This window comes from Trichosurus vulpecula, chromosome 7 (genome assembly GCF_011100635.1).
Source record: "Trichosurus vulpecula isolate mTriVul1 chromosome 7, mTriVul1.pri, whole genome shotgun sequence".
Taxonomy (NCBI): domain Eukaryota; kingdom Metazoa; phylum Chordata; class Mammalia; order Diprotodontia; family Phalangeridae; genus Trichosurus; species Trichosurus vulpecula.
This window is the reverse complement of record NC_050579.1, coordinates 106635256-106650541: the sequence shown is the minus strand read 5'-3', so window position 1 is coordinate 106650541 and position 15286 is coordinate 106635256. Positions and strand designations below refer to the sequence as shown.

The 15286-nt window shown below is 37.7% G+C and overlaps 1 protein-coding gene and 1 long non-coding RNA gene across 2 annotated transcripts in view; both read left to right on the top strand.

Annotated features, from left to right (window-relative positions):
• Window positions 1-485: 485 nt before the first annotated feature.
• On the top strand, window positions 486-10263 carry LOC118858060. The gene is made up of 3 exons (XR_005010924.1): window positions 486-545; window positions 9039-9191; window positions 10159-10263. It is a non-coding gene; the product is annotated as an uncharacterized LOC118858060 (long non-coding RNA).
• A 744-nt stretch (window positions 10264-11007) lies between these two features.
• The window catches only part of IYD (iodotyrosine deiodinase), a 46047-nt gene continuing 41768 nt past the window's right edge, over window positions 11008-15286 (top strand). Inside the window, exon 1 of the mRNA XM_036768501.1 lies at window positions 11008-11093. The gene's annotated coding sequence lies outside the window, so the exon portion shown is untranslated. The remainder of the gene's footprint in view (window positions 11094-15286) is intronic.

Genomic DNA, 15286 nt, shown 5'->3' with positions numbered 1-15286 from the left:
TTAGGTAATATCCATCCAAGATGATTCTTGGGGATTCTCATACATACTCCAGTAGGGGTTTTTCTTATCTCTTTCCTATTTAACCTAAAATTCTCTATACAATGTAAATCATATCCTGCTGAACCAGGTGTTCCTGGACTTGGTAGTGGGACATCTTCCCTCACAGTCCAAAATTCAATGTTTTGGATCTCACATGATCTTTATGATCCTCTTTGAGATTATAAACTCGGCCCTCCTGATACATTCCTCTTCACTCAAAGGCTTCTAGGGAAGAGATTTCGTCACTCCAAACCTCTGAATGCACATTCAGTTCCACCTTATCAGCTAATTAAAACCAAACAGTAAAGTAACCCCCGAATAGACATTTAGTTCCGTCTTATCAGCCAATTAAAACCACACAGTAAGCTGACAGCCAAGTGAGCGTACCTTCGTAGTCCTCTAAAGCAGATATAGAAAGGGCTCCAAGCCTCCCTGTGGGTTGGTACAAGGCAGAGCATACTGACTATCCTCCAGGGCCTTTGTTGTCCAGTCCTCTCATTACACAGGTAATATTTTTTTAATATTTTGATTTATTTTATTTTTAATTTATGGACTAAAACCAGCATTTCTATAATCACAAGTAATATTTAAACCACCTTCTGCTTGGATTTTTTATTTCTTTTTTTAATTTAAATTTTTTATTGGTGTGCTTTGTTTTCACATTGCATTTACAGATTACCCCTACTTTGTAAGAGGTCTCCAGTAACAAAGGAAAACAATTGAACAAAACTAACAGAGCAGTGACCTCATTTGAAAGCACATGGGGCATATCTGTAGCACCCTTCCCATCACTGTATTCTTGTTAATTAAGAAAAATCTATTTTCTTTCCCTCCCACTATTCATCCCACTGAAAAAATGAAAACTAATCAAATGCTCACCGCTTCTGTTTCTAATGTCCTCACTGAATTGACTGGAAGCCTGATCCTTTTCAACTTTGAGAATCTAGAATTCCATGAATTCTACTTAGCAATGAATATTGCATTTTTGTTCTAGGGCTACTCTTGCTTCATCGGTCAGAGTCCTGAACAGCTACGCTTTTGTAAAGAACAACTGAGACACTTCTGAAAGTGTTTTTTTTAACCTTAGCATAAAAAAGATTCAAGTTTTTTCAGTCCATCTAAGAAATCTTACTAAGAATGGAATGTCAGAATTAGAAGGGACCTTAGCAATCATGGGGTCATAGATACAGAGTGGAAAATATCTTAGACATCATTGGGTCCAATTCCCTCATTTTAGACAGGAGAACACTGAATGTCAGAAAAGTTAAGTGACTTATTTGATGAAGAATAGATAGTAGAGTCCCAGCTCAAACCCAAGAACTCCAACTCTCTATCACCATGAAACTCATGAGCATTGAATGAGATCTAAAAGAGACTTTGGAGGCCTTCTAGTCTGACACCTTCATTTTATAGATAAGAAAACTGAGAACCAGAGAGGTTAAGGTCACACAAGAGAGTAACAGAAGAGGTAGGTTTCAAAACCAAGTTAAACCCAGTTCACCCTTGAACTCCATATATAGCTTTATTTCCATTAGATAACATGGATCATAGTCCAACCACTGAAAAAACCAAGACCCAGAGAAGTAGTGACTTGCCCTCCTGGGTCACACAGCTAGTTGGTGGTGGAGTCTGAACAAGAATCCAATTCTCTTGGCTTGGCCCAGTTCAGTGCTCTTTCTTCTTGATAGTGATGGTTGTGGCTAGGAGCCATATTGAAAAAGAAAAGTATAATTGGTACTAATCTGAGTCATTCTAATATAGCAGACTTTTGGGTGAAGCCAGGTATGTTCTAAGAGCCTTTTGCTTTCTGCCATTGCTGGCAATCACTCCCAAAGATCAGCTCCAATAAACATGTTTTAAGGAATGTTAGGCAGAAAATATGACATATAATTGGATGGTAATTCTTATTAGGGGACTTAGAAGATAATTGCATGGAGGTGCATGGGGTATGTGAATAAAATAAAGCTCACCATACCTACTACATTTATGGGTTTTCAATTCTTTAGAAAAAAATCAGAGCCCTCAATGTAGAGGAAAGTAGAATGATTAACAAGACTGGTCATCTCAATGATGATGGTACTAAAAATTTATTAGGAACTAAGAGCATATTAGCTAAGATACATAATTAAGCTACTTATCATCACAGATAACTACAGACTCAGTGGCATGAAGAGATGCCATAAATAATAGTTTATTTACTTATTTTCCCACGGAATCCTTCGAATTTTATAAAACTGCCGCAACCCCATTTTAAAGCCAGAATAGTTGAGACTGGAGAGGAAGTTATGGGATAGCCCATAATAAAGTATCTTCCCTTTGACCCAATAGAGCCAGGACAGGATTGTTGACCAATGGAATGGCCACAGAATAAATAGGGTTATAATAATACCTAATGTTTGTTTATCACCTTAATAGGTTATCATTCTTTCGTTACTATTGACCATTCTTCTGCCCTGGCAGAATGGGGCGCTAGGAGGTACTGGCAACAATCTTTAAGTTAGGATGGGATAAATGGGGTAACATCCTGACTCTCTACAGGAGGTCCTCACAACACCTCCTAATGGACTAAAGCTGTCCTAGAATATTCACCATCATGAACGAACTGACATTCCCACTTTCACTCTAGGTACAGAATAATTCTCCTCCCTCATCTTTTGGTTTAGCTGCGTCAACATTTGTCTGTTGGTCATGTCCAGGGAAATGCTGAGGGCCTACTGTCTTATAGCTCACCATCACCAGAAAGTAATATCAAAGGTATAGTCAGAATGGGAAGAAATGTGTGCAACGGAAGCTTTGTGTGTATGCACATGTGGGGAGAGACAAGGGGGCAACTGGCCCAAGCAAAAGTTTTTTCTTACTTCTCATCCTTAACCCCTCTGAAGCACTTCACAGTGTTACAGTCTCTTCATATGTACTTTCTTCCTTGGGTTTCATGATACTTTTCTCTCCTACATCTCCTCCTACCTGTGAGATGACTCTTTCTCAGCCTCCTTTGCTGGATCATAATCTATGTCTTGTTCTCTATTTGCGGATGTACCCCTATTCACCAATAGCTTCATGGACATCCGCATGTCATATTATAGGCATCTCTCTCTCAACATATCTGAAAAAAGTATTTATTATATTTATTTTTTTGCCCTTTAAAAATTTTTATTTATCTTATTTTTAATGTATGGAATTAAACAAGTATTTCCATAACACAGTATAATTAAAAATATGATTGTACATGAAACTGCAAATCTATTATGTAGAACTTGCTATTCTTTTAAAATACATAATAAAGTTATCATGTAAATTGCTTGTTTTTTTTCTTTTTTTCTTCTTTCTCCCTCTACAGTTGGCTACCATCACACACAAATTATCTTTAATAATAGTTAATAGTTATTATTAGTTATATATGTATTATAGTTAATTATCATTAACTATAATAGTTATTAATAGTTAGTAATTATAATAGTTAACATTTATATAGCACTTACTATGTTCCAGGCACTATGCTAAGTGCTTTACAATTATTATCTTTTTTAATCCTTGAAACAACTCTGGGAGGTAGGTGCTATTATAATTCCCATTTTGCAGATGAGGAAACTGAGGCAAACAGGTTAAGGGACTTGCCCAGGGTCACACAACTTTTTAAAAATTTATTTATTTATTTTTAGTTTACCACACACGGTTCTACATAATTTTAAGTTCCAGATTTTCTCCCCTCTCTCCCCCCTCCCTCCCCAAGACGGCATGGAATCTCATATAACTATCAGGTATAACTTCACATTGAATTAATTTATACACTAGTCAAGTTGCGGAGAAGAATTATGACCAATGGAATGAATAATGAGAAAGAAGAAACAGAACCAAAAAAAAAAATAAACAACCCAAAAACAAAAACAACAGAGAAGAGAAAAAGGCGAGCATGAAGTGTGCCTCAATCTGCATTCAAACTTCATAGTTCTTTCTCTGGATGTAGACAGCATTCTCCATCGTGAGTCCTTTGGAGTTGTGCCTACACCTTGTGTTGCTGAGAAGAGCGAAGTCTGTCAGGGTTGGTCCTCACGGAATCCATATATCTGTGGTTGTGTATAAGGGTCACACAACTTTTAAATGTCTGAGTCCAGATTTGAATTCACAAAGATGAGCCTTCCTGACTTCAGGCTTGGCAATCTGTCCACTGTACCATCTAGCTACCCCCAATACCCCAAATTTCCCCCTTTTCCTAACTGCCCTATTTCTTTTAGGGGCACCACCATTTTTCTAGTCATTTCCATTCATAACTTCAGTGTTATCTTCAACTTTTTACTTTTTCTCATTTCCCATAGCTAATCAATTGGGTTAAAATGGTGGATAGAATGTTGGACTTTAGGTAAGGAGGATCGGGATTTGAATCCTGCCTCAGTGTCACACTCTCTGTGTGATCCTGGGCAAGTCACTTGGCCTTTGTCAATCTCAGTTTCGTCGTTTGTAAAATGGGGATAATCATAACTGTAGTATTTATCTCACAGGTTTGTGAGGCTCAAACGAGGTAACAGGTGTGAAGTTTACAAACCTTAAAGCTCTTTATAAATGCCAATTATTATTATTGCTAAATTTTGCCAACTTTTCTGTCCCCTTTCTCTACTCACACAGTCATCACCTTCTTCAGTCTCTCATCACCTCTTCCTGAATCATTGCAATAGTCTCATAATTGTCCTCTGTGGCTCCGGTTTCTCCCTTCTCTAATTCATTCTTCAAAGCGCTGATCTCACCATTTATCTTTTCCACTCAAGGAGTGGCTTCCTATTGCCTACAAGATTCAATAGAAACTCTTCTGTTTCGTGTTTAAAGACCTTTGCAATTGGGGTCCAACCTGTCCTTTTAAGCTGATTTCATATTACTTTCCCCTCGCATATTCTATGTTCCGGCTGAACTGGCTTAATTGCATTTCTCTGTACAACACGTTCGGTCTCCTGTCTCATCACCATTGTACAGACTGTCTCTCATTCCTGGAATGTTTTCCTTCCTCATCTCCACCTCTTGGAATCCTTCAGACTTCAGCTCAAATTCCATATCCTGCGTGATACTCCAGTTGTTACTGCTCTTCCTAGCCCTGAAATTACTTTGTATATCTTTGAACTTCTCTTTCTATATGCGCCTCTCTCCCTTACCCTCACCCCAGTAGAATGTGAGCCCCTTGAGGGCAGGGATTGCTTTGTTTCGGTGTCTATGACCTCAGTGCCTCGCACAATGCCTGGTGATACTAAGCATTTAATAAATACTTGTTGAGAATTAGATTGAAGGTAGTTCAGAACACCAGACTGGGAAGTTAGAGAAGAAAGAAAGCAGGCTTATCAGTGCAGGAAGGATAGGTAATAGGACCATTTTTTCCCCATCTTACAGAAGTATTTTCCAGTATCTACGCAAATATAGGTTGACAATTTCCAAAATCACTGCTTTTACCTATATAGTCTGACCATGATGGTAATTAAAAAACAAAAACAAAAACAAAAAACCAAATCCTATGCAGTTAGTATAATCCTGTAAGATGCTGATGATGATGGTAATATTGACAGTTTATATTACCTGTAGGTAATTAATTACCTACAGGTAATATAATATAATTTTCTGGCTAACAAAGTATTTTTCTCACAACAATTCTATAAGGTAGGAGAGATAAATAATTATTCTTTCTTTTTGATCAATGAGGAAACTGAGGCTCAGACTTTAAGTGAATTACCTAGTGCCACATAACTATTAAGTGCTGGAGCTAGGCATCTTGATTCCCAGTCCAGTACCTCTAACCCTGTCTGCTTAGTCATATTTCTCCTTGGAAAAAGTTCTCTTGGTATGTTTTAGCCTTTAAAGTAGAAAATCAGGATGAACTTAATTATATTTCTTAACCTGCCCAAAAGGCAAAAGTAAACTTCTTCCTTTGACATCAAGAGAAAAGTTTCTGGCAGGCTGCCTATTTAATTACAAAATGGTAAAAACTCTCTGTCTTTTCTTGCAGAAATAACAATTAATCTTTCCTACAATCCTCTCTTTGAGAAACTGTATTATTGTGTGAGCTGAGAAAAAGCAGTGGAACATGAAACCTTGAAACTGTGACTATAAGTGGCAACTTCTCTTCTAAGTAGTCTCCCTGTCCATGATTCTGCTCTTGGAAATTTATCTTTTCCTCATTGGTAATGGGATCCCATCTTTCCACATGTTTACATGATTTCTGTGGTAAGGAAAGAGATCCCCAAAGAAATATAAGCTAAATATCACATGCACTGTCAGATAGTAGATTGATTTAAGTGAGTAAGCTATACCTTCCAGTCACTGTGGCCCCAGTGTCTCCTTGGGTGTTGAGTAACAGCCTTCTTCTATCTTGGGACTGACCTGACTTCCACTTCATTTTGTTTCTTCTTTTAGCACAGCATAAGGGTGAAAGGAGTTAATGTCCTTTTTAGACAGAGAGAAGAGTTTGGAGTGACTTCATTAAAAACTTGAATCTCTAGAGCTTATTAGTGAATGTTGTCCCATGTTAGAATTTTAATCCCCATGATTATGAGGGTGAACACTCATGGATTTTTCAGTTCTAGACTTCTTGAGGTTATGCTCCTGAAAAGAGACAAATATTTTCCCTACTTTGAGTAGATATAAGTTTAAGGCGTGTACAATACCAGCAGAGTAACCTTCCTATCCTTGTCCTGCTGTTTTCCCCAGTTCTTTACGATTTCCTCAACCACTTTAAGTGGGGTATGGTAGATGGAGCACTGGTATTGGATCCAAAGGACCTTCCAGAATTTGAATCCTGACTCTAACACTTGTTCTCTGTGTGACCTTTAGCTAGTCACTTAACCTCTTTGGGCCTCAGTTTCCTCATCTGTAAAATGAAAGGTTTGGACTAAGTGGCTTCTGAGGCCCCTTTCTACTCTATGTCTCTGATCCTATCTACCTCAGAATAAGAATGAAACTTGATATGGTGTAGCAATTCTAAACATTTCTAATTTATAAAATTTCCCCTCAAATAAATATATTTTCCTGGCATGCATTACGTCCTTTTTAGTAAAAAATCAGAATAAAGATGAAGTTAATTCATTCGGAACCATCTCAAGTAGATGAGATGAGTCAGTCCACCAGAGTCCAAAATGAAGGCCCCAGTTAGAAGAGAGGTCTTCAAACTTTTTTGTTTGCATACCAAATTGATAAAAAATTTTAGCATATCCCCCCTGTATATATTTACTTATTAATAAATTGTATAATGTAACACTATACTAATTATTATGTTTATTATAAAACCAAAAACCAATAATTTTTAAAGGTTGAGATCAAGATGAAATAACTTTTCACCTAGAGTCAAATATGCATTGGAGTTTGCTGAGCATGGAAATGACATGATAGCATTAGTACTTTAGAAAAATTGCTTTTTCAACTCTATGGAGAAAGGGTTAAGGAAGGAAGAGACTTGAAGCAGAGAGACCAATAAGAGGCTATTGCAGGACATGGAGATGAGGGCCTGATTTAGGATGGTAGCTATGTAAAAAGGTAGGGTGGAAGAAGTGGAAGAGATATTGTGGAGAACGAAATGGCAAGACTTGGCAAGTTATTGGATATATGGGGTGAGGGAGGATGAGGAGGAGAGAAGATGGAAACATGAGTTCATGAACTAGGTAACTGGCAGGATGGTGGTGCCCTTGAAAACAAAGGAGTTTGGAAGATGGATAGGTTTGGCAGGGAAGGGCTGGAAGAGAGTGTAATGAGATCCTTGCTGAAGATCATAACCCGTCTATTCCTATCTTCTTAAGTTACTTGCTCTCCTAATAATGATGATGGTAGGTAGATGGCATTTATACATCACTCTAAGGTTTGTAAAAATCTTTTAAAATATTATCTCATTTTATCCTCACAACAACTCTGTAAGATGTGTGCTATTATTATCATCCCCATTTGTAAGGTTAATGGGGAATAAGATCTTCCCCACCCATCAATAGGCCTCATGTGGAGCCCATTAAGGGAAGTTTGCTTGTAGGAAGGCTTACCACACCTTTTGCTAATTCCTAATTAGGCACTGAGTCAGGAGGGTTCTGGCCCTGAGCCTATTAGCTGAAAGAGTATATATTTGGAGAGGTGAGCTTTTACTTTGGAGGCTCCCTTACAAGAAGGATCTTGTGATTCCCTGGTCAAGACTCTGAGTAGCCGTATGTTCACAGACTTCTGACTGCTCAGAGGTAAAGGCTCTCTCAATCCAGTGGTGAATGTAAAGTATACATAGAAATATTCTTTTGATTCAGGCAGTCGAGCCCTGTCTGTTGGTCTTTATTTCTCTTCTCTCTATTTCCTCTGTTTGTATTTTATGTGATTAAAGAAGATTGTTGACCCCAGAAACAGCTATCTTTCCTTAGTAAAGCAGATAAAAGAACCTACAGTAGCAGCCATCCTGGGTATGCCAGTGTGGTTGTCATTTTATCATTTTACAGATGAGGAAACTGAGGCTCATCTAGATAAAGTGACAACTTCAGGGTCACACAATTATTGTCTGAGGCTAGATTTAAACTCAGGTCTTCCTGCTTCCCAAGTCCAGCATTGTGCTCCCTAGCTTCCAAAAATGAAAAGAGATGGGTGGAGCCATTACTTGTGAATGACTGCCTCCTAATGCAGAGCCAACCCTCTGAGGGACAAAGTGTAAGCATGCTGGTAGGCAGAGGAGGCATTTCCCATTGGTATTTGTGCAGTTTCTGATATGAGTATTTCAGGAGGGTCTAGGTTATAATTGTCCTGAGAGATTTACACAAGGGTCAGGAAGAGAAAGGTTATGGAGTGAGAGAGAGGAATCAGCAACCATTGGAGGAATAACGGTAGCTGTTGTGTTGGAGACAAGGCCCAGGATTGACTACTGCTAGGAAGATGGGTTTTGATTCATCTTTCCGTCTTTTAATTATTTGATTATAAAGCCCTTGAGGGTCAAGCCACCATCTCTGAGAGCCCTGGTCCCACTTTGGAGACTTCTCTAAAGCACACTATTTATATTTCTTTCCAAACAGATGGATCATTGGCTCATCCAACTGAGATTTAAGCCTCTTGCTCTTTCAGCCATTTGGTGACTCCATGGGATCCAGCCTGAAATAAAACTCCCAAGAATTTCTGCACTTGGGGCCAAGGAAAGAAAATAATTTTTTCCCTTAGAAGAATTCCTTGTAAGTATTCTGTGCCCTTTGGAATGTTTGCCCGTATTAGGATGGCTTTACAAGAATGAATTGAATTGGTCTTGTTTGGATGTGATTGTGTCATTAGTCCTTCATTCTTGAAGAGGACCAAGAACATCATGTCTTGACTTGCATGTGAATTGGACTTGAGGCTGGGCTGTGCAAAGTAGTCAGCCTCACTCTCTCCCTGAGAGTCAAAGTCCAGTGGCAAGACAAAATCCAATGGCCTGGGATGCCGTGGATGACCTTGGCCTTTAACTTGACTGGAATCAGACTTCCATGGCAGCATAGAACAGAAGAAAGAGCATCAGATTTAGTCAAAAGATATGGGTCTTAATCTTGGCTCTATACTTACTAGCAGACTTTGGACACTTCTACTTCTTGGTCTTTAGGGTCCTCACCTGTAAGATAAAAGGGTTGAACTAGGACTCTCTATTGTCAGTTTCATCTCTAAATTCTATGCTCTTATGATCTAATACTGGTTCTCCCACTAATTTTCTGTGTGACCTTGAGAAAATCACGTACCTTTGGGACTCTATTTTTCATATATAAAATGAGATGGTGATGGTAGTGATTTGGAATAAGAAGGCATAGGTTGAATTTCAGCTCTGCCACTTACAGCCTAGGTAAACTTAAGTTAGTCACTTCTTTCTTTTGGGCCTCAGTTTCCTGAAATGTATAATGAAATTATTAGACTAGATGATCTTCATGGTTCCTTACAGCTCTAAAGCTATGATCCCATGAACAATTTCCTGTTCAAATCTCTTATTGCCAGCAGATGGCACTGTGAATCTTAGGGTAAAGGTATGTATAGATAGGATATTTTCAAGGAAAGGAAATGAAAATAGGAATTTATTTCATTGGTATCTTATTGCTAGTGAAATTATAAAAATAGAATAGAGGAATGTCACTTTTAAATGGATACGAGTGTAATTCTCTGTGTTTTTGCCATCTCTAGCGTTTAGAATGGCCATGGATATGAACCTACAGAAGAAGATAGTGAATAGCCCCTGGCTTCTTTCCTGGCACATTTAGTGGAGCGATAAAAGCCTATTTGTGAGAGATATGTTTCAATTTCCCTAAAGGAAAGTGAGAAAGATATTTAAAAACTGAAGATTGACAGAATTTTCTCCATCTTTCAGATACCATATAATCATGCATTTGATATCATATTGTTAAGCCTATGTTTTCTAGCCTCATAGAAAGAGAAGTAGTGAGAACTAAGGAGCCAAAATGACTTCACTAAAAACAAACCATGCTAAATTTTCTGTTTATTTTTTTAAAAATCACATTACTAGATTTATAGGCCAGGGAAATCATTTAGGTAAAATATGTCAGGATCTCAATATCTTTCATGATATCCTTTTAAAATTTTTTTTATTTTTTATTTTTTTCATGATATCTTTAAGGATTGGATGGAGAAATGTGGGTTGGATAATAGTTTAATTAGATGTGTATAAAGCTGGTTGAACGATCATCATTTTTTCTTATTTTACTACATTTATTTTTTAACAGAACTTAATATAACACTGTACAAAATTATATTTTATATTATTAACCTTAGAAGAATCATTACAGTTTGATCTTTCCCTTTATATTTGCCTTCCCCCACCCTTTCCTTGTCAAAGAAAGGAATTTCACCCTGGGATTAACCTATTCTCTTCTGATCTCTTCCCCTTTTCCCCTTGTATTTTCTTTATTCATAATGTCTTTTTCAGTTTTATAGATATAGAAACTAGACTTGTGATTTCAGTGTTATAGGGAGTTACCCAATTAAGAAACTGCTTCATCCAATGCAGGTCAGCATTTTCTCTAGAACATAGTCTTGGATTGCCTATAAGGCTGAGAAGTTAAGAGACTTTCCCAGAATCTTATGGCTGGTATGCATAAGAGGTGAGTTTGGACTCAGGGTCTATTCATTATTCCAAACTACCTCTCGTTTTAGTTATATATACCTTTTATTTTTTTCCCCACTCCTTTCCTTCTTTCTTTAAAAAGAGTTCATTGACAAGCTTTGTTTTTATGTTACAAACATTTCCAGATCACTCCCCACTCTATGAGAACACTCTTATAACAAAGTAAAAAAATAAACTAAGCAAAATTAACAGTACAGTGGCTTCATCTGAAAGCACATGCGATATTCCACATCTGTAGCACCGCCCCCTCCACCTCTCTATCTTTAAAAAAAATTAACAGAAAACTATTTTCTCTCCCTCCCATTTTCCACCCCATTGGAAGAGAAAAGAAAAACAAATTCCATGTAACAAATATGCATACTTGAGGAAAACAAATTCTCTCATTGTATACAAACACACACACACACACACACACACACACACACACACACACACACACCTCATTCTGTGCATTTCAATCTATCAGTGGATAGTATGTTTCATCATCAGACATCTGGAATTGTGATTGGTCATCACAATTCTTATGGCTTCAAAAGCTATCTTTATAGTGTTATTACTTGCTCTTCTGATTTTGCTCATTCTACTCTTGAACAGTTTATATTTCTTTAAAGTATCTCATTTTTAGAATATTGATGCTATGATATAAATTGGTCTTTTAATTCTGCTTACTTTGTATCAGTTCATACAAGTCTTTCTATGTCTCTTTGAAATACTATTTCCTCATTTCATATAACAAAATAATATTCCATTGCACTCATGTACCACAGTTATACAGCCATTCCTCAGTTGATAAGCATTCCTTTAGTTTATATTTTTTTTTGCTGTTACAAAAAGAGGGATATACTTTTTTTGTTACATATAGGACTTTTCCCCCTTTTTTATATTCTTTGGCTGGTTACCTCACTCAGAGTGAGAACATGAAAAGACCTTAGCCTGGAAGGGCCAGGGTCTCCCATTGTATCCTAGGTCATCTCCAGTCATCCTGATGAATATCCGGTCACTGGATCCCGATGGCTCTGGAGGAGAAAGTGAGGCTGGTGACCTTGCACAGCCCTCCCTCACTCAAATCAAAGTAAACTGCAAGTCATGTCATCATTTCCCCAAGGTCATGGTCCTCTTCAAGAACGAAGGACAAACACACATATTCCTTGGGTATAGGACTAGCAGTAGTATAGCTGGGTCAAAGGATGTGCACTATTTAGTACCTTTTTATATATAATTTCAAGTTATTTTTCAAAATGGTTGTACCCATTCACATGTTCACCAACAATGCATCAATGAACCTGTTTTCCCACAGCCCCTCCAATACTTATCATGTGCTTTTTTTGTCATCTTTGCCAATCTGATGTATGCAATCTGAGTTTCTGATTGATTTTATTCAAAGAATATTGATTAATGTGAATCTGGAAAGAGCATTCCAGTGGCGTGAATCATCCCTTCCCTGTTTAGTATTTTTAAATGGCTTGGATATTTAATTAAGATGAAGCTTTAAGCATAAAATATCTATTGTGAATGACACAGATGGGAGAATTAGCTAGTAAAAGCTGTGGTTCTGGTCTCTGAGCCTATATAAATTGAATCCAATCACCTAAACCAAATTATCTGGGTCTGTACAGATGTGGGTAAATAGGTCTCCAGATCTTTTGCTGGGACTCAGTGTAGCAATGTGTATATCAGGCACAGGACAGCTTTATTTCATCCTAAAAAATACATATTACTTACAAGAGACCGCAAACAGTGAAGAATGTACATTAGGTACTTATAGTAGGCCCCATATAGCAACGAGGTGGCAAAGTGGATAGAGTACCAGGCCTGGAGTCAGGAAGACCCAGTTTTGAACCTGGCCTCTGATACTTGCTAGTTGTGTGACCTTAGACAAGTCACTTGACCCTGTTTGCCTCAGTTTCCTCATCTGTAAAATGAACTGGAGAAGGAAATGGCAAACCACTCCGGTATCTTTGCCAAGAAAACCCCAAAAGGGGTCATGAAGAGAATTGGACATGGCTGATATGACTAAACAACAGCAACAAATACAATTGATATAATTCTTCACTGTCAGTGAATCCCACTTTCCATAGGGATTTATACAGTTTCCCCAGACTCATAGTACCACCCTATGGTTTGGATTATCCTTGGAAGAGAAATTAACTTTGTATTGCTGGCCAGACAACCCCCTGACATTCTGATAACTTCTTTCTTCCATGGGGATACATCTGAATAACTCACTCACTTGATGAATGACTTTAGTCCCTGGCTGGCCTTCCAGCTTCTGGAACCTCATGCTCAATCCTCTTTTCCCCAAGAGGATGGTAATGCCCAGGAACTCCCTTTTCTCTTGCTAGGAAGCTGGGTTCCAGAACTTGCAAATCTGGGGTTGCTAGTGAGATGTGTGAGTAATCTCCAGTGAAAACCTCCCTTTTATAGGCCAGTACAAATGATAGCCCATCCCACAATATCTGTTTCACATTAGTCTAAGCCAACCAAGTCATCCGCAGTCAATTATATTTAATCAGGAAATGTCCTTAGCTCTCTCAACAGGATGCCAATGGGGATGTTTATACTGTCCATTGGGAGATGCTTTCAAAGTCCCCCTCACTACCCTGTTAGCTCATCAAGTTCATCTCTGAGCTCCCTGATTAATATCCTACATCTGGAAGACTGAAGTGAGCTCCAAAAAAAGGTCTGACAGAATAAAATAAAGACCAGAATTTAGCAAGTTGTAATTTAATAGAGATAACTGTAAAGTCCTGCCCCTGGGTTAAGCAATAATTATACTGAAAGTACAAGTTGAGGGAAGAAAGGAATAAGCATTTGCCTATGCCTATGCCTACTATGTGTCAGGCGCTGTATTAAGTGCTTTATAAATATCACATTTGATGAGTCAGTCAAACTCAAGAATAGTTCATGTGAAAAGAGATTTAGGAATTTTAGTTGACTCTAAACACGATATGAATTTAACAGTGTAACATGGCTTCCAAGAAGAAAGGTTATGTTATCTTAGACTGCATTAAAAGAAATATGTTATAATGTAATGTTTAGAATGAGGGAGATAAGAATTCCTCTGTATTCTTTGCTAATTAGATCATATTTAGAATAATGTGTTCAATCTTGGGAGGCAGAGTTTAGAAAGGATATTAGCAAGCTGGAATGTCTTTAGAGGGGAAAGGAAGAGAGCAAGTCTTTATGTGCTAACTTTAAAAAAACAAAAAAAATTATCTCATTTGATCCTCACAACAGTCCTGAGAGGTAGGTGTTATCATCCCCATTTCATAGCTGAAGAAAATGAGGCTAACAGGGGTTAAATAACCAGGATCACAGAGCTAATAATAGCATCTGAAGCCAGATTTTGACCTCAGGTCTTCCTGCCTCCAGGCCTAGTGCTCCATTCATTGTGCCACCAGCTGCCTTAGTTTAGAGTAGGTGGACTCTGGATAATGAAGGGCCTGGAAACTTTGTCGTATGAGGAAAGGGCAAATGAATTAGCAATATTTGGTCCAAAGACTGGGTAACATGTTGGTTGTCTTGTGATACGGCGTATCAAAAGTCTTACTTACTCTATGTGTTTCAGGGGGCCAAAGTAGAGTAAGTGGATGTAAGTCATAGGCAGGCAGCTTTCAGCTTAAGAAAGAAAGAAACTTTTAGTTATCTGATCTATCCGACAATGGAACAGGCAGCCTGCATGATCGCTGAGCTCTCTTTCCTGGGGAGCTTTTGAAGAAAGGCTGGCTAACTTTTGTTGGAGATTTCAAAAAAGGGATTTCTGAATGATTAAAAAGCAAGCTTAAAGATCCTTTCCAAGTCCAGGATTTGGTAACTTCCAGATTCTCTGTTAATACTCCTTAATTTGTTATAATCAGTGCTAAATTACAAAAATGCCCCCAAATTACTCCTGCTTTACTTTTCCTAGTCTCATCAATAGTTTAGTCTGATGACAATTCTTCAGAAAATATACTGATGACAACAATTATTCTTTGCCATAGATTTTTTTTAGTTTTTAATTTAATTATTTCAAAGAACAAAAACCTATTTTCTTTCTATCTTACCTCCTCCAATTGGAGAAAAAAAAGACAAAGAGACCCTTGCAACAGGTATTCATCCTTAGGCAAAATGAGTTCCCACATTGTAAATTTCTAAAAATATATATGTACATATTCATAAATATATATTTTC